Genomic DNA, 19,156 nt, shown 5'->3' with positions numbered 1-19,156 from the left:
GAAACAAAATTGTAGTATCACAATAATTAGTATTGCTGAACAAGATTCAAAAGACTGGTGTTTGTGTGGAGAAATTACCGTTTTCATTTGATGAAGCAGATTTACTTGGGGATTGTCATAATTACCCAATCATGCAATTCTAAATTATTAGATTAGCATCATAAATTGATCCTGGCCAGTCAGGGTGAGGAGAGGCTTTTACCATCTTTCTCTTTCTACCTAAGTGTCTTGCTACTATTTCCAAGCAAAAGTGTAGCAGGACTGGATTATTCTTTATGCACTACTGCATTGGTTAGCATTTATTAGTGTTCCTTTATTAATGTGAATTATTGACATTAATCTGTTTTATATTTGTTTTTGGCATTTTTATGTTGATTTTCATTTCATTGTTCCCTTTAAAAGAGTGGAAGCTATATATACACATAGCATTTGAATATATACACATTTTATGGCAACGCAAGTCACTGACCCATTGACAGTTTTTTTTTCTAAATGAGAACGTAATACAATGAACATTTTCAGAATGTAACTATTTTATCAAAACGTAAATTCAGTAGGCTGTGTATACCAGTTAAATATAAAGTATATCATATGATATAGAGGATAGGAAAGTGGGACCTAGGACACCAATTTGTGAATCTTGGCGTGGATAGAATATTACTGAACATTTAAGTAATACTTCCTGAAAAAAATGGATTAGTGACATTAGCAATGCCCAATTGGCTAACATTGTGTTTTTATTTACAAATTTTAAAAAATTTATTTTTCTGTTATTCAGTAAGTATTAGTGGAACTATCTGTGGATTGTTGAAATTTGTAGTAATGAAATTATATTTAATTTTGTTTTAGAGTTAAGAATAATTACTAACCCATCTAATATTTTTTTCTTTATTAAGGAATTGGATTTTGTGAAAAAGTAACAAAGAAGAATTCTCTGCAAGGATCACATCTAAGTGCACTTTCCGCTGATACATCATTTCTAGTAAGACATCCTTTTTTCTATGTTATGAAGTAAATAAAATGGGAATTTTTTTTTTTAGTAAGACTGTCTTGTGACCGTGAATAGCAGTCACTTTGGAGTTTATTTTGGGGATTAAGGTAGATTAATTAAGGAAATTCATAAAATCCTGTTGAATATACATATATATGTATGTGTATATACACACACACACACAAAATATACATAATGTGGTATAGTGACAGTTTCTCATATAGTGGCACCGCTGAGATAATCCCATACTTTTACATCTTTTCCACTTCCATTTTCCATGTCCATTACATGTATTTGAAAATAAGGAAAAAAAATCTAAAGTCCATATTTACTGTGACAGTAAGTTGGAGGAAGAGAGGGTTTGAGGACATGAGTTACGTATTATGAGGAGAGATTTTCAAATGAAAGACAAAGTGGACAAATCTAGCCATATTTCTTGAAAGGTGGAAGGGTTGAAGAAAAAAATTAAGCAAATTTAAGAAATGTTTTTAAAATGTAGACTTTTTTTGTGACTTTGAATTTTTTGCCTTAAGTCGTAGGTCCACATTTGCAAAGCTCTGGAGTAGGCAGTTTTGATTTAAAAACTTACATTGGCCTAGGTTAATGGTTCCAGTATGCTAGTAAGATGTGTAGTTCTCCTCAAAAAGCTTTCATAAGTGAAACTTCACTTGAATTCTACCTTCTATTCAAAATGGAAAAGAATTAATACTACGATATTTTAAAATGTAATTTCAGAAAATGTTAGGGGATAGTTTTTGGTGTGTTATATATAATATGTGAACATTCTGAATGTTAGATACAGTTGATCAAGCCTGATGGTTATGTCAGTAAAAACCTGGGAAAGCTACTTGTAATATTTGCTCTTGTTATTCTTGTTTTAAGAGTACTTTGCTGTTTAATGTTTAAATTTTTTCTTGAATAGTTAAACAGTAGAAAGAATTTTTATGAGCTTACAAAATGAGTTTTTGTTAAAATACTTCATTCCAATGTCAGTTTCTTATGCCCATATATTTTTCTTCTTAAACCTTGACTGCAGAACAGCCCATTTTATGATATCCTTCAGTTTGGGGAACTAGGGGAAAAGGTATTGTTTTTCCAATTGAAAAGTATCCTTCAGTTGAAAAATTGTATATGTACAGGAAGGATGGGAATAATGAAGTTTAGTTCACATTTTAAAATATAAACCTTAGTTAGTCTTCTGTATATCTTTTAATGTTTTTTTTTCTTTTCTTTTTTACATTTCTTTTATATATATATATATATATATATATATATATATATATATATATATATATATATATATATAGTTCAGTAACTGCTCAACACTGAGTGATTTGAATTAAAGCACTATGGGAATTTAGACATTCTCATTCCAGAGAATTTCACCTATAATTTCCCTATAATTCTGTACCTTCTCTGAACCTCCGTGATGGCTCTGAGCATAACTTCAGTTGTTATATTTGGGTTATGTTTAAGCTTTAGGGTATCCTCTATGATACTTTTTTCACTAAGTTCTGAAGATATAAACAGTGTCTTATTCTTTATGGCAGGTTTTGCATGGTTCTGAGGGCTGTGATTGAGTTAAGAGCTACTTGTTTTGGAGTTACTCTGAGTTCTTAGATGGGAAACACTCTTTCCTTTTGAGTAGTTTCAAATACTGACTGAAGAACTTCAGATTTGTTTTCCCTATTATTCTGCCCTAATTCTGAGTAGAAATTGGAGGAGTTGGCACAGACATTGGGCAAAATTTTTTCTGCCTTTTTTCTTTTCCTTCATGTCTTAGAACTGCTTTGGGCTCTTATATTTTAAGCGTTTGGTCCCCTTTGAGTTAATTTTTATATATGGTATTAGGTAAGGGATGAGATTTATTTCTTTGCATATGAAAATCAAATTGTTCAAGAAGCATTTTTGAAAAGGTTATATTTTCCCCTACTGAATTACTACCTTGGCACCTTTGCTGCAGATCAGTTTACATTATATGGGGGTCTATTTCAGGATTCTGTTATGTTCTATTGATTTATGTATCTATCCTTATGACAATACTGTACTGTCTTGATTACCATAGCTTTATATTAAAATCAGGTAGTGGGGCTTCCCTGGTGGCGCAGTGGTTGAGAGTCCAACTGCCGATGCAGGGGACATGGGTTCGTGCCCCGGTCCAGGAAGATCCCACATGCCACAGAGCGACTGGGCCCGTGAGCCATGGCTGCTGAGCCTGTGCGTCCGGAGCCTGTGCTCCGCAACAGGAGAGGCCACAACAGTGAGAGGCCCGAGTACCGCAAAAAAAAAAAAAAAAAATCAGGTGGTGTAAATCCTCCAAGTTTGCTCTTCTGTTTCAAAGCTGTTTTTCTATTCTAAGTCCTTTCCATTTCTGTGTATTTTAGAATTAGCTTGTCATTTTCTACAGAAAAGCCTTAGTGGGATTTTGATTATGAATGCTTTTATCATAGAGGCTAATAAGGAGATTGTTAATCTCTTAAGGAAGTTGAGTCTTCTGTTGTGTGCATTTGGTATATTTCTCCATTTAAGCTGTCTTTAGTTTCTCGGCAGAATTTTATAGTTTTCAGTGTAAAGGTATTACACGTATTTTGTTGAATTGATCTCTGTTTTCTATTTTTATGTTGTTGTAAATGGCGTCTTAAAATCAGTTCCCGATTGTTTGTTGTTAGTGTATAGAAATATAGATTTTTACATAAACCTTTGTAATTTATGATTCTGCTAAACTCACTAGTTCTGGTGGCAGTTTTGTATATTCCTTCAAATGTTCTGCGTAGACCATCATCTTGTCTGTGAGTAAAGACTATTTTACCTCTACCTTTTCAATTTTTGTACCTTTTATTTCTTTTGCTTGCTTTATTGCACTGCCTAGTAGTCCCGGTGCAATGTTGAATAGAAGTGGTGGGCTCACATTGTTGCCTTACTCTTATTTATTTATTTATCTATTTATTTATGGCTGTGTTGGGTCTTCGTTGCTGTGTTGGGTCTTTGTTGCTGCACATGGGCTTTGTTGTGGTGCACAGGCTTCTCATTGCGGTGGCTTCTCTTTGTTGCAGAGCATGGGCTCTAGGCATGCGGGCTTCAGTAGTTGTGGCTCATGGGCTCTAGAGTGCAGGCTCAGTAGTTGTGGTGCACAGGCTTAGTTGCTCCGTGGCATGTGGGATCTTCCCAGAGCAGGGCTTGAACCCGTGTCCCCTGCATTGGCAGGTGGATTCTTAACCACTGCGCCACCAGGGAAATCTCTGTTGCCTTACTGTTGATCTTAGGTCAAAACCATCCAGGCTTTTACCATTAAGTATGATTACCATCATACTTAATGTAGGCTGTAGGTTTTTTATAGATGTCCTTTATCAGATTGAAGAAATTCCCTTATATTCGTCGTTAGCTGAGAGTATTTTTTTTCTTATTATCATTGAGTATTTTTATCAAATGAATTTTTATCAGATGCTTTTTCTGCATCTTGAGATGATCACATGGTTTTTTTCCTTTTGTCTGTTAATGTAGTTGATTGATTTTTGAATATTGAATGAATAAATCATACATTTCTGAGATAATCCCCACTTGGTCATGATGTGTTAATACTTTTTATATATTGCTGGGTTAAATTTTTTATATTAAGAAGCCATTTATTTTGGTGAGCTATCCCAAGAATTATCTCACTTTCAATCTTTTTAGGTCAGTGATACAAAAGCATAAAATTCCGATGTTGAAGCCTTGAAGAAAGTTGTTACAGATACAGATAATAGACAAAAATTGCAAATATGTAAATGTTTTCTGATATCTTGAAATAAAGGTAATTTTGAGTTAAATTGTTGTGTAAGTTCAGATTTGTGTTAATGAGAGATTTTTTTCATCTGTGTTCATAGTAGACATTGGTATGTAGTTTTTTAATAATGTCTTTGGTTTTTGTATCAGGATAACAGGGTGAGTTGGAGAAATTTCCTCTTCTGGAAAAGTTTTCATACAGTTGGTGTTATTTCTTCTTTAAGTGTTTGGTAGAATTCACCAATGAAGACCACTGGCCTTGGAGTTTCTTTGTGGGAAGGTTTTAAACTATGAACTCAATTTATTGGATTGATATTGGGCTATTCAGATCTGTAATAATTCTTTTTGAATAAGCTTTAGTTTTTTGTGTCTTCTAAGGAATTTGTCTATTTCATGTAAGTTGTCTAATGTATTGGCATGAAGTTTTATGTTATATTTCTTTATTGTTTTAATGTTTGAAGGATGTGTAGTGATACCTTCTCTTTCATTCTAGTATTTGAGACCTTCCTACTTTTTCTAAAGGAGCATTTAATATTTAAAATGTTTCTCTGTCTGCATTCTGCAAAGTTTCTTTACGTGTGTTTGTTTACATGGAGTTAATTTTTAAGCTCCTTTGTGATTTTTTTTGGACCTATATAATTTCCAAATATTTCCTAAACTTTCCAGATATTTTTCTCTAATAGGTTTTTAATTTAATTCTTTTGTGGTCCACAAACATATTTTGCTTTGTGGGTTTATTATAGAGTGCAGAATGTTGTCTGTATAAATGAATGTTTTGTGTGCACTTAAGAAGAATTGTATGCTGTTGAGTGGGGCTTTCTAAAAATATTAGGTCAAATTGATTGATAGTGTTCGTCAAGATTTATCCCTTCTGATTTTCTATTTGTTTACAGTAATTGCTGAGAGAAAAGTCAACTTTAATTGTGGATTTGTCTGTTTCTCCTTTCACTTACTGGTTCATGTATTTTGAAGCTCTTTTAATAGGTGCATACATATCTTTTTTTAAAAATGTATTCTTGATGAATTGGGTCTTCTATCTTGTCCCTCTCTATCTCTGGTAATATGTTGCGAAGTCATTTCTGAAATAGCTTGTATAGTTTCTGACAGAAAGTCTGCTGTTATTTTTACTTTGTTGTCTCATATGTAAATTTTCTATTTTGTTTGACTGCTCTTCAGTCTTACAACTTTTTTAGTGACTATGATGTCACTTGATTATAAATGTGCCTTCATATGGTTTTCTCTGTGAAAATCCTGTTTAGTTTTTTTGAGTTTTTTTTTTTAAACCAAATTTAGAAACATATTGACCACTATTTTTTCAGATATCCCACTTATCCCAGGTGATATTTTGGAGGGGAGGGAATTTCAGTTATACTTTTGAGATTGTCTGTCTCAGCACTTAACTCCCCCTTTTTTTTCATTCTTTTTTTCCTCTGTTTTATTTGGATGGTTAATGTCATGTCTCAAGGTTCACTGATTGTTTTTTCAATATATAATCTGTTCTTAATATCATCCAGTATGTTTTTTGTTTCTAATAATTATTTTTTATCTCTGGAAGTTTTATTTTTCATTTTTCTCCTCATCATATTCTTATTTTTCTTTACCTTTTCTAACATATAAAACTTATAATCATTGTTTCAATGTCTTCATCTGTTAATTCCATTAACTTTATCATTCCTGGTTCTCTATATTGATTGCCTATTATTATTATGGGCCACATTTCCTGCTTTTCATTGTTTGAATGCTGGACATTGTTGGGTATAGCGATTTTTTTGCACTTTTTATACAGTGTTGAACTTTGTTTTTGTACACGTTTAAGTTACTTGGTATCAGCTGAATCCTTTTGAGGCTTTTTTTTTTTTTAAAGCTTTGTCAGCATTGGTCCAGAGTAGCTTTTATTGTGGGGTTAATTTGGTCATCTATTAAGGTTATGTTTTTCTGAGGGTTATAATCCATTTTGAGCATTATTCTCAATTCATTGTAATCCCAATGGATATTATAAAAAAATTTTATTAGTTTGTTTCTGTTCTAAAGGAAATTTTGTGGTCTTCCCAAGAATAGCTTAGTCACGAAAAAGAAGATCAAATCAGAAGACTTTCTCTACTCAAAGCCTATAAATCTACAATAATTACTTTCATGAAATAATGTCACAAGGATAAACAAAAGAAATAAAGTGTCTGAAAGAGGGTCAGTTTGTACATGTGCACTTACTTTATGACAAAACTGGCACTTTAGAGTGGTAGGAAAAGAATTATTCAATAAATGATATTGGAACAGTTGGTGATAAAGCAAAAATATGACTCATACTCTATACCATATGCAAAAACCAATTAAAGATTGATTTGTACATCTCAGCGTGAAAGGCAGAACTATAAAACTTTAGAAGCTAAATGTAAAGAGAACATGTTCGTGATCTCTGGACAGGAAAATATTCTTGAAATAAAATGTGCTGATATAAATAACACAGTTTATAAGTTTGATTACCTTAAAATTAAGAAACTTTGTCCTTGCAAAGTCACCATTAGAATAGAGAGGGAAAGCAGGGTGGACGATGATATTTGCAACACATGTAACAGACAAAATGTAAATATCAGAATATTCAAAGCACTTCTGCACATCAGTGTGACAAAGACAAAAAATCCAATAGAAAAAGGGGTAAGAGACATAAAAAGGCACCTTCTGGTTTTTTTTGGCTGCATGACACAGCATGTGAAACTTCCCCGATGAGGGATTGAACTCACATCCGCTGCAGTGGAAATGCGGAGTCTTAACCAGTGGACCACCAGGGAAGTCCCTTAAAGGCACTTTCTAAAAGAAATACAAGTATTCAAGAAATATGTGAAAAAGGTGCTTAACTTCATTAGTAATCTGGGAAATACAAATTAAAACTGCAAAGAGGCTCCATAAAACACTAGAGTGTCTGAATTTAAAAAGTAGATTGACAGTACAAGTTTTGGAGAGGATGTTAAGTTATAGCAACTCAGTAAACACTGCTGGTAGGAATATATGTTACTACAACCGCTTTAGGAAACAGTTTGTTACTTGCTTACCCTGTGACCCAATAATTTCCTTCCATGAGTATACCCCTGAGAGTAGTGAATGAACATGTGTACCAAGAGATATGTTGATAATATTGGTGGCAGCAGTGTTTTAGTAGCTTCAGACTCAATTCAATATTCATCAACAGTTGATTGAATAAAATTGTGGTATGTTTATATATATAACATATATATGTTTATATATATATTTATATCTGTTTATTTTATAGCAATAAAAATGGATGAACTACAGCTACATACTACACAGGTAACACAAATATGTTTCTCAATAGAAGCTAGAAACAAAAAAATTCATTATTTGTGATTCCACTTATGCAGAGTAAAATCAAAGCACATAAAAACACGTAAAATGTATACATTTCATGCTTGTGTATATTTTATGTTAACACCAAATATGCCAGTTCCTAATTGTATTGCATGCCTACCCATATTGCTATACTTCTTTTCACATTCATTTAGAAATCTTCTGATTCTGAATATAATGGTATATGCCAAATCATGTTTATCTTTATAAATAAAGATAAAGTTAGACCTAGAACAGCATTTATATACAGGTTTGATTCAGGTGATACAAGGTTAAAAGATTTAAATGCATTTAGTATTCGTAATAATGTAGAGAATGGAGATGGTTTCTAGTAAGAATAATTTATCTTTTTACAGGATGCAACTATTGGCAAAGGTTTTTTTCCAGAAATCATTATGATCTGGGATAGGTATAAGAATCTACATTTTAAAAATGACAGAGTGCTAATATTGAAAGTGAGTTGGTGGTGGAGGACTAGAATCTCATTCTCATTTTCACACCTTGCCTTGATGTGTCCTTTATTTTTTCTGTGTGTCCCATGTGAAGACGACATTGCTCTTATGTATGTGTAATTAATCTGGGAATGAAAGGTCATGAATGGATGGGATTTAGTCTTAATAAGGGCAGTTTACAAAATATCCTTTTTAATAATAATTTTAATAATATGGTGCTTATCTCTAAGGAGCCCAAGGTGCCCTGTGGTTATATCCTCATAATTTCCTGCAAGAGTTTCGCTATATTCTTGCTCCACTTTGTACAACTGATTTGAGGTAGTGAAGATGTGAGTCACTAAAAGTCACATGGCAATTCATTGGTATATCTAGAAATAAAATACACATTTTATAGGCTGGTCATTCTAATAAAAATTTCAGTTATAATGTCTTTTTAGTCAGTAGTTTGGATTATTTATCATGATTAATAATTTGTATCATTTAAAAATGTGTGTCTTTAAGGAAACACAATTAAAAAAAAATCTTCAAACTCCCTGTACAATTAAATGAAAGGAGCAATAGTGACCTTAAAAAAATTACTTCTAGTTTCCGTCAAATTTAGTTAATACATAATTTTTCACACTATATATGTTGTGTAAAATAAGGTGTATATTTCTCTATTAGGAATAGGTTCTTAACAATATACCCCTAAGCTCTCCTCTAATTTTTTAGCATTCAGCTTTAAAATGTCTCTAATCTGAATATATAACCAGTTATTAATCAGAGAAATCCAAATGAACTAGAAGGATACTATTTTAGAAGTTTAGATGATTTCTCCCCTCCCCTGAATCTATTTATGTTTTGCTATATTAACGATTTTACCTAAAACATTCAAAATAAACTCACAGTGAGAAGTGATATTTTGGAGTTAATGATTTTAGGAAGGGTACCAATATTTAGTATTTCAGTTGTCCTAATTTTTCTAAGAACTAGTTGTTTGGATGTGTTACAGCCAAGTCACAGCTAGCCCTTGCAAACTTAGAAAAAGGCTCTTCTCCCAATTTTAGGTGGATGCTGCCCTCTGCTAGGGTTCAGGGTTTAGAGAGTGGAGAACAAACTGGATTCAGTCCCCACTTGCCTTCTCTTGGCCCTATGCCCATGTGCAGGTGCAACCTCCACCATTGTTCAAAGTGCCTTGAGTCATAATGATTTCTTGCCTTTCTTTTGATAGACTTATATCATTTAAATTGTTTTTCAGGCCAGAATATCTATCATGATACCCATGAATTTGTTAGGCAGTCCCTTTTGTAGTTAGTATGGGATTATTTTCTCAGTGATATCTATGTTTCATACTTTTATTGATCATATGTTAATGTTTTTGAATTTTACCTAAAATTTATAACCAAATATAAGTCAGAGCTTTATAAAATTAAGTGTAATTGTTTGTAGGGTATGTTCTGCCTTTATGAAAGTTATATAATACAGAAAAACTGTTTTCAAGTAATAGCTATAAGTTCAAAGTAAAGTTTGTTTTCCTTATTGAATCATATCTTTAAATACTGAGTAGTAGCCATCATTAAGTTCATACAACATATTGTATTTTAAAAATGTGTAATTAGATATAGCATGTGTAATTCTGGCTGAAATGGAATGCTTTGGTCATTTTCCATAAAACAATAGTTAAATGATAGTCTTAAATTAATTTAGAATTTGAATTTCTGCCTGGATTTAATTGTTTGTAAACAGTAATAAAAATATCCTATTTTACAGTGAAGAAAAATGTTCTTGTATTAAAAGTAACTGAAAGATAAATCTGTAAGAGCAAAGAATCTCTAATCACATTGAAAATTACAGTAAGATAGTCTCCCTCAAGTTCATGCGACTAAGAGAATAGCGGTTATTTTGTTTATATAGTTAATAAGGGAATGCAAGACATCATTTGTGACTGTGTGTATGTGTGTGCACACGTGTGTGCATAAGGTAGTTGCATTGCCCAGTACTGAAATTGGGATTAAAATTATTTGGCATTGCTTGATTCTGATTTTTTAAGATCTTTTAGCAAAGTGGATGGCTATTAGGGTTTCTTGCTTATTTAGATCAATTTTTTTCCCCTTGTAGTAGATAAAAATTAGAGGACCCAAGGCAATTCGTGTTTAACTGCAATTAAAAAAAATTAACAACATGCTACTAAAAAACCAATGGGTCAACAGTGAAATCAAAGAGGAAATCAGAAAATACCTTGAGACAAATGACAATGAAAACAGAACATTACAAAATCCATGGGATGCAGCAAAAGTAGTTCAAGGAGGGAAGTTCATAGTAATATAGACCTTCCCCAAGAAACAAGAAAAATCTCAAACAACCCAACCTACCACATAAAAGAATTAGAAAAAGAAGAAACAAAACCCAGAGTCAGAAGAAGGAAGGAAATATGAGAGAGGAAATAAATAAAATAGAGATCAAAAAGCAGTAGAAAAGATCAATAAAACCACGAGCTGGTGTTTTGAAAGGGTAAACAAAATTGACAAGCATCTAGCTAGGGTCACCAAGAAAAGAGAGAGAACCCAAAGAAACAAAATAAGAAATGAAAGAAGAGAAATAACAACCAATACTGCAGAAATACAAAAAACCGTAAGAGAATACTGTGAACAATTATATGCCAACAAATTGGACAACCTGGAAGAAATGAACAATTTTCTAGAAACATACAACCTACCAAAACTGAATCAAGAAGAAATAGATCATTTGAATGGACTGAATACTGGAAGTGAAATATAATATGTAATTTAAAAAAACTCCCTGCAAGCAGAAGTCCAGGACCAGATGGCTTCATTGGGAAATTCTACCAAACATACAAAGAAGGACTTATACCAATCTTTCTTCCAAAAGATTGAATATAAGGGAACACTCCCAGAGTCATCCTATGAAGCCACCATCACCCTGATATCAAAACCAAAGAAACTACCAAAAAAGAAAATTACAGGCTAGTGTCTTTGGTGAATGTAGATGCAAAAATTCTCAACAAGATATTAGCAACTTGAATCCAACAATACATAAAAAAGATCATATACCACAATGAAGTTGGATTCGTCCCAGGGTCACAAGGATGGTTCAGCATACACAAATCAATCAATGTGATACACCACATTAACAAAAGACAAAAACCACATGATTATCTCAATAGATGCAAAAAAATTATTTGATAAAACTCAACATCCATTCACGATAAAAACGCCCATCAAAGTGACTATAGAGGGAACATATCTCAACATAATAAAAGCCGTTTATGACAAACCCACAGCCAACATAATACTCAATGGTGAAAAGCTGAAAGCCTTCTTCCTAAATTCTGGAGCAAGACAAGAATGCCCACCCTCACCACTTCTTTTCAGCGTAGTATGGGAAGTCCTAGCCACAGCAGTCAGACAAGAAAAGGCAATAAAAGGTATGCAAATTGGAAGGGAAGAGGTAAAATTGTCATTATATGCAGATAACATGATACTCTACATAGCAAACCCTAAAGACTCCACATAAAAACTAATATATGAAATCAGCAAGGTAACAGGATACAAGATTAATATACAGAAATCTGTTGCATTTCTTTACACTAACAATGCAATATCAGAAAGAAAGTTAAAAAAAAAATCCCATTTAAAATCACGTCAAAAATACCTAGGCACATATCTAACCAAGGAGGTGAAAGACCTATGTGCTAAAAACTATAAAACATTGATAAAGAAAATTGAAGACAATTCACAGAGATGGAAAGATATCCCATGTTCTTGGATTGGAAGAATGAATATTATTAAAATGGCCATACTACCCAAAGTAATCTACAGATTTAATACAATCCCCATCAAAAATACCCATGACATTTTTTCACAGAACTAGAACAAATAATCCCCAAATTTGTATGGAACTATAAAAGACAAAGAATTGCCAAAGCAATCCTGAGGCAGAAGAACAAAGCTGGAGACATAACCCTCACAGACTTCAGAAAGTACTACGTAGCTATGGTAATCAAAATAGCATGGTATTGGCACAAAAATAGACATATAGATCAATGGAACAGAATAGAGAGCCTAGAAATAAACCCACACACCTATAGTCAATCTTTGACAGAGAAGGCAAGAATATACAATGGAGAAAAAACAGTCTCTTCAATCAGTGGTGTTGGGAAAGCTGGACAGCCGCATGTAAGTCAATGAAGTTAGAACACACCCTTACACCATGCACAAAAATAAACTCAAAATGGGTTAGAGACGTAAATATAAGACATGTCACCATAAGACTCCTAGAAGAGAACATAGGCAAAACATTCTCTGACATAAATCGTAGCAATATTTTCTTAGATCAGTCTCCCAAAGTAAAAGAAATAATAACAGAAATAAACAAATGAGACCTAATCAAACTTAAAAGCTTTTGTGCAGCAAAGGAAATCATCATCAAAACAAAAAGACAACCTACAGAAGGGGAGAAAATATTTTTAAGTGATGTGACCGACGGGCTTAATTTCCAAAATATGCAAACAGCTTATAAAATACAGTATCCAAAAAGAAAACCAACTCAAATCAAAAATAGGCAGAAGACCTAAGTAGACATTTCACCAAAGGAGATATACAGATGTCCAACAGGCACATGAAAAGATGCTCAACTTTGCTAATTATTAGAGAAATGCAAATCAAAACCACAGTAAGGTATCACCTCACACTGGTTATAATGGCTATCATCAAAAAGTCTACAAATAATAAATGCTGGAGAGGGTATAGAGAAAAGGGAACCTTGCTACACTGTTGATGGGAATGTAAATTGGTACAGCCACTATGGAGAACAGTATGGGTGTTCCTTAAAAAACCAAAAATAGAGCTACCATAGGATCTAGCAATCCCATTCCTGGGTGTATATCTGGAAAAGATAAAAACTCGTAATTCGAAAAGATACATGCACCCCAGTGTTCATAGTAGCACTATTCACAATAGCCAAGACATGGAAGCAACCTAAGTGTCGAATGGATAAAGAAGATGGGTGTGTGTGTCTGTGTGTGTGTGTGTATACACACACACACACAAAATGGAATATTTCTCACCCATAAAAAAGAATGAAGTATTGCCATTTGCAGCAACATGGATGGACCTAGAGAATATCATACTAAGTGAGGTATGTCAGACAGAAAAAGACAAATATTTATATATGGAATCTAAAAAATAGTACAGATGAATTTATTTACAAAACAGAAACAGACTCACAGACATAGAAAACAAACTTATGGTTACCAAAGGGGAAAGGGGTGGGGAGGGATAAATTAGGAGTCTGGGATTAACAGATGCACGCTACTGTATATAAAATAGGTAAACAGTAAGGATTTACTTTATAGTACAGGGAACAATATTCAGTGTCTTAAAATAACCTATAATGGAAAATAATATGAAATCATGTGTGTATATATATATATGTATGTGTAGATATATAACTGAACCACTTTTCTGTACACCTGAAACTAATACAATATTGTAAATCAACTATACTTTGATAAAAAAACTTAAAAAATAAATATAATAAACTTCTGATTACTCTTTTTAAAATGTCATTCTACATTTTTGAAGTCAAGAATCATAGAGTGAAAGCAGTGATATCCATAAGTGAAATTAAGAAAGCAGTTCTATTTATAATAGCATCAAAAGAATAAAGTACTTAGGAATAAATTTAACAAAAGAAGTGCAATACCTGTACTCTGAAAACTAGAAAACATTGTTGAAAGAATCTAAAGGCAACCTAAGTAAATGGAAGACATACAGTGTTTATGAATTAGAAGACTTACTACTATTAAGATTTCAGTACTCCCCAAACAAATTCAGGGCAATCCATATCAAAATGTTAGCTGGATGTTTTTGCAGAAATTGACAAGCTGATCTTAAAGTTCACGTGAAAATTCAAGATACCTTGAATAGCCAAAAACCAGTCTTTAAAAATAATAAAGTTGGAGGATTCCCATTTCCTGATCTCAGAACTTAACTACAAAGCTATGGTAATCAAGACATTTTGCTACTAGTGTAGGGATATACATACAGATTAATGGAGTAGAATTGAGAGTCTAGAAATAACCCAATTTATGGTGAATTGGTTTTTTTGGAGGGGGGTCTGGAGATTTTTATTTCATAAGTTTTTTTAGTTACAAAATCAATTTCTTTAATAGATACAGAGTTACTCAAATAATCTCTTTGATCTGTTTTGAGTTTTTGTTTTTGAAGAATGAATCAATTTGCTCCAAAGGTGTAGAATTTATGTGTGAAGCATTGTTTCTAGTAGTCCCTTATTTTCCCTTTAATGTCTTAGGGGTCTGTAGTGATATTTTCTCCTTCATTTCTGATATTGTATCTTCTCCCTTAGTTTGTCAGTCTTATAAGAGATTTATCAATTTATTGGTCTTTTCAGAGAAACCATTTTTCATTTCATTGATTTTCTCTATTTTTTTCCCTTTTCAATTTCATTTACTTCTACTCTTATATCTTCTTTCTTTCTTTGCTTTGGGTTTATTTTGCTCTTATTTTTCTAGTTTCTTAGATTGGCAGCTATGATTGTTAATTTGAGACATTTTTACTTTCTAATGTAAGCCTGTGAAGTTGTACATTTCCTTCTAAGCACTGCTTTAGCTGCATCCCACATATTTTGCTATGTTCTACTTCATTTTTGACCAGTTAAAAACGTTTTCTAATTTCCCTTCATTAATGAATTATTCTGACTTGTATGGTTTATTTCCCAAGTATTTGGAGATTTTTTTGTTACAGATTTTAGTTTTAGTGGGACACCTAGATATACACATGTAAATGAACAAAGTTGTTTCCTAGCTTTACACCATATACAAAAATTGGCTCAAAGTGGATCAAAGACTTAAATGTAAGAGCTAAAACCATGTAAACTTAAGTTTTCAAGACCTTGAATGAGGCAGTGGTTTCTTAGATATGACACCAAAAACGCAAGCAACCAAAGAAGAAATAAGACATACTGAACTTCGTCAAAATTAAAAACTTTATCCTTCTGGGGACACTGTCAAGATAGTGAAAAAACAGCCTGCTGAATGGGAGAATATATTTGCAAATCATATTTCTGATAAGGGTCTAGTATCCAGAGTATATAAAGAACTCTTACAAGGTAACAATGACAAGCCAAATAACCCAATTTACGAAAGGATTTGAAATATACATTTCTCCAAAGAAGATATACAAATGGCCAATAGGCTCATGAAAAGATGCTTTATATCATTAGTCATTAGAGAAATGCAAATGAAAACTACATTGAGATACCACTTCACATCTACTAGGGTAGTTGTAATAAAAAAGACAATAACAAGTGTTGATGAGGGTGTCTGAAATTGGAAGGATGGTAGGATGGCAAAATGGTTCAGACCCCTTGGAGCACAGCCTGGTGGTTCCTCAAAAAGTTAAACATAAAGTTACCACGTGACCCAGCAATTCTCCTCGTAGGCATATACCCAAGAGAATTGAAAACATATCCACACAAAAATCTGCATACCACTGTTCATAGCAGTTGATAGTTAACTAATGGAAGCAACCAAATATCCATCAACTATTGAATGAATAAATAAAATGTGGTATATCCATAAAATACAACATTATTCAGCCAAAAAAGGAATGAGGTACTGATAATACTTAACATAGATGAGCCTTGAAAACATTATGCTAAGTGAAAGAAGCCAGACACAAAGGGCTGCATATTGTCTGATTTCATTTTATGAGATGCCTCAAATAGGCAAATCTGTAGAGTCAGAAAGTAGATAAGTAATTTTCAGGAGTTGGGGAGAGGAAGGAATGGGGATTGATAGCTAATGGGCATTGGGCTTCTTTTTAGGATGATAAAAATGTTCTGGAATTATATTAGGGATGGTTGCAAAAAGAACCCCAACAATGAACTCTGAATTGTACACTTCTAAAAAGGTGATCTTAATGGCACACATCAATTATAACAATTAAAAATCACCTAGAAATGAAAACAGTGGCCTACTTCTGATATAAGTTATCATCAAACCAGGATATCCTTGAGAGTGAGGAGTCTCGCTTAATAATTATACCCATACAATAAACATAAAGCTGGCTGTCCCAGGTACACCAGAGTGTATGTTCTCCCTGCTTCTTGGTGTGTTTAAGCTATTTTCTTTCTCACATAGAAGACAGAGATATAAAATTTTTCTTGTCCTTCATTATAGAATGTGGAAAAAGAAAAAGACTAAGACAGCCATGTTATTCAAGGAAATAGAGAAGGTATTTCTCTATGGAAATGAATGTAAATGTGTGTATGAAGTGCAATGTGTAGCTATAATACAATTAGATCTTTATTCATTTATATGATTTTGTCACTTAACTGTCACACATAACCAACCAGTGTTTGAATGAATAAGAAGTTTAGTGCTGTAACGTAATAAAACAGTTGCTCTGAGCTAGGGATGTGCATCATAATAATATGTGGAGCTTTTAAAAATTACTCTTGCTTGGACATCAGTCTCAATTATGATTTGATAGTTTTATTGTGGGGCCAGGGTAAGTTCATGCATGCAAAATATATGTTATAGCTGCTCAGTTGAATTTAGTATCCATTTAATTTGAGAGCCACTGCATTAAATCAGAGTTTTATTGATTCATTTATTGAAATATATAGTTATTACTGTTTGGTGGATAAATAGTAAACAGCTGTAGGACCTGAGAGAACCTTAGTCTAAACAATACCCACCTACCTTTTTCCCACCCAGGGCTAGCCCTGTTGGTAATCCAGAAATTGTGATTCCTCTACTCCTCCAAGAACAGAGATTGGGAGGAATCTTATTTATTTATTTATTTAGGTTACATTGAAGCAGGAGCAGTAGTGGGAAGTAGGTAGAGGCTCAAGTTCCTTTGCAAATGCTTGAAACTTATATCCTTGGCAGACAGGGAAGGGTATTTTCATCACTGTGTGGAATAGGAGGGATTGGAAGATGGAGACCTTGTAGGAGGTCAGAACTCTTTCATTTAGCTGATAACTGCCCACAGCCTTTGTTTTTTGACAGCCCATTTTAGCGCCAGATAAATTGCCCTCTGATGGTGGAATTGGGGGAGGACATAGTGTAATGTTGTGGTTTCTCTTGTATAGCCACACATAGTTTAGAAGACATTATCTTAATGCTAGACTCATGAAATTGGAGTTGCGTTGCTCCTTGAAGATTTTGCAGTTTAGCTTATTTAGTGATGGATCATATATGTACAAAAATGTCCCCATGACATTTTTAATTGATAGCCTTTCTTCAGCCACTGCTTAAATTGTCCTACTGGTGATGCTATACTGTTATACTACACATGGCATTAGAGCCAAAATTTTAACTCTGCCTCCTTGTGCTGACTTTGGATGAGAGCTAACCATTTTGGCCTCAGTTGCTTCACCCTAGAAATGGAGCAAATGCTAACTACCTCACAGGATGATTGTGACTACTAAATGAGGTACTGTACATTAATTTCTGACACAGCTGTTGGTACATGTAGACACTGGATAAATGTTAGTGACCTGTAAGTAGTTCAGTGAAGAACAGCTGACTGCCTTCAAAAGGTTGGCTCTTAGAGAGTTTTCACAGCCTGGGGCCTGAAATCTTTCTTACACTTTGATTTATTGCTTCCATTTGTTAACTTAGCAATTGTTTGTTAACCATCTGTTTTTGGGCTAGGCACTTCGGTAGCTTCCGAGGTTTTAAGGGCAAATGCAGCAGACTTAATCCTCTCCCTCCCTGAGCTTACAGTCTGGCAGGGGGAAAAAGAAATTAAACATTCATTTGTACAAGTAATTTATTTGTGGTAAATGCCATAAAACAGAAGTACAGAGAGCCACAGAGGAGAGCGCAGCAACAGGGATGCAGAGGGAAAAGCAGAGAGATTCCCGCACAGAGGATCGGTGCCGACCGGCACTCACCAGCCCAAGAGGCTTGTCTGCTCGCCCGCCGGGACAGGCGGGGGCTGGGAGCTGAGGCTCAGGCTTCGGTAGATGCAGGGAGAGGACTGGGGTTGGCAGTGTGAAAACAGCGTGAAGTGCACCATGGCTAGCCAGGAGGGAGTCCGGGAAAAAGTATGGACCTGCCGAAGAGATAAGAGACTTTTCCTTGCCTCTTTGTTTCCTGGTGCTCGAAGAGCACTGCTTAAAGCAGCTCCAGAGACAGGCGGAAGCCGCAGCTATCATGGCGGACCCCAGAGAGGGGCACGAGTTTCTAAGGCTGCTGCTGCCGCCACCAACAAGACTGTGTACGAGCACAGGTCACTATCCACACTTCCCTTCCCTATCCACACCTCCCCTCCCAGGAGCCTGTGCAGCCCGCCACTGCCAGGGTCCCGTGATCCAGGGACAACTTCCCCAGGAGAACGCATGGCGCGCCTCAGGCTGGTGCAATGTCCTGCTGGCCTCTGCCACCGCTGGCTTGCCCTGCATCCATAACCCTCCCTCCAGCCGGGCTGAGTGAGCCAGAGCCCCAGAATCAGCTGCTTCTTTAACCCTGTCCTGTCTGAGCGAAGAACAGACGCCCTCAGATGACCTACACGCAGAGGCGGGTCCACATCCAAAGCTGAGCCACAGGAGCTGTGGGAAC

General features: G+C 34.4%; 1 protein-coding gene across 6 annotated transcripts in view; it reads left to right on the top strand.

Moving 5' to 3' along the window:
- Positions 1-19,156, top strand: part of MEF2A (myocyte enhancer factor 2A) — a 174,669-nt gene that overhangs the window by 24,900 nt on the left and 130,613 nt on the right. For 3 of the 6 annotated variants that reach the window (XM_082837139.1, XM_082837143.1, XM_082837142.1), the window contains exon 2: positions 897-982. The gene's annotated coding sequence lies outside the window, so the exon portion shown is untranslated. Of the gene's footprint in view, positions 1-896; positions 983-6,784; positions 8,057-19,156 lie in introns of those variants that run through there. The other 3 variants (XM_082837140.1, XM_082837141.1, XM_082837145.1) reach the window with 3 other exon arrangements.

The sequence above is a fragment of the Leucopleurus acutus genome (assembly GCF_964270905.1).
Source record: "Leucopleurus acutus genome assembly, chromosome: 1".
Classification (NCBI taxonomy): Eukaryota; Metazoa; Chordata; class Mammalia; order Artiodactyla; family Delphinidae; genus Leucopleurus; species Leucopleurus acutus.
Note: the sequence above shows the minus strand (reverse complement) of the source record. Positions and strands in the feature narration are given on the sequence as shown.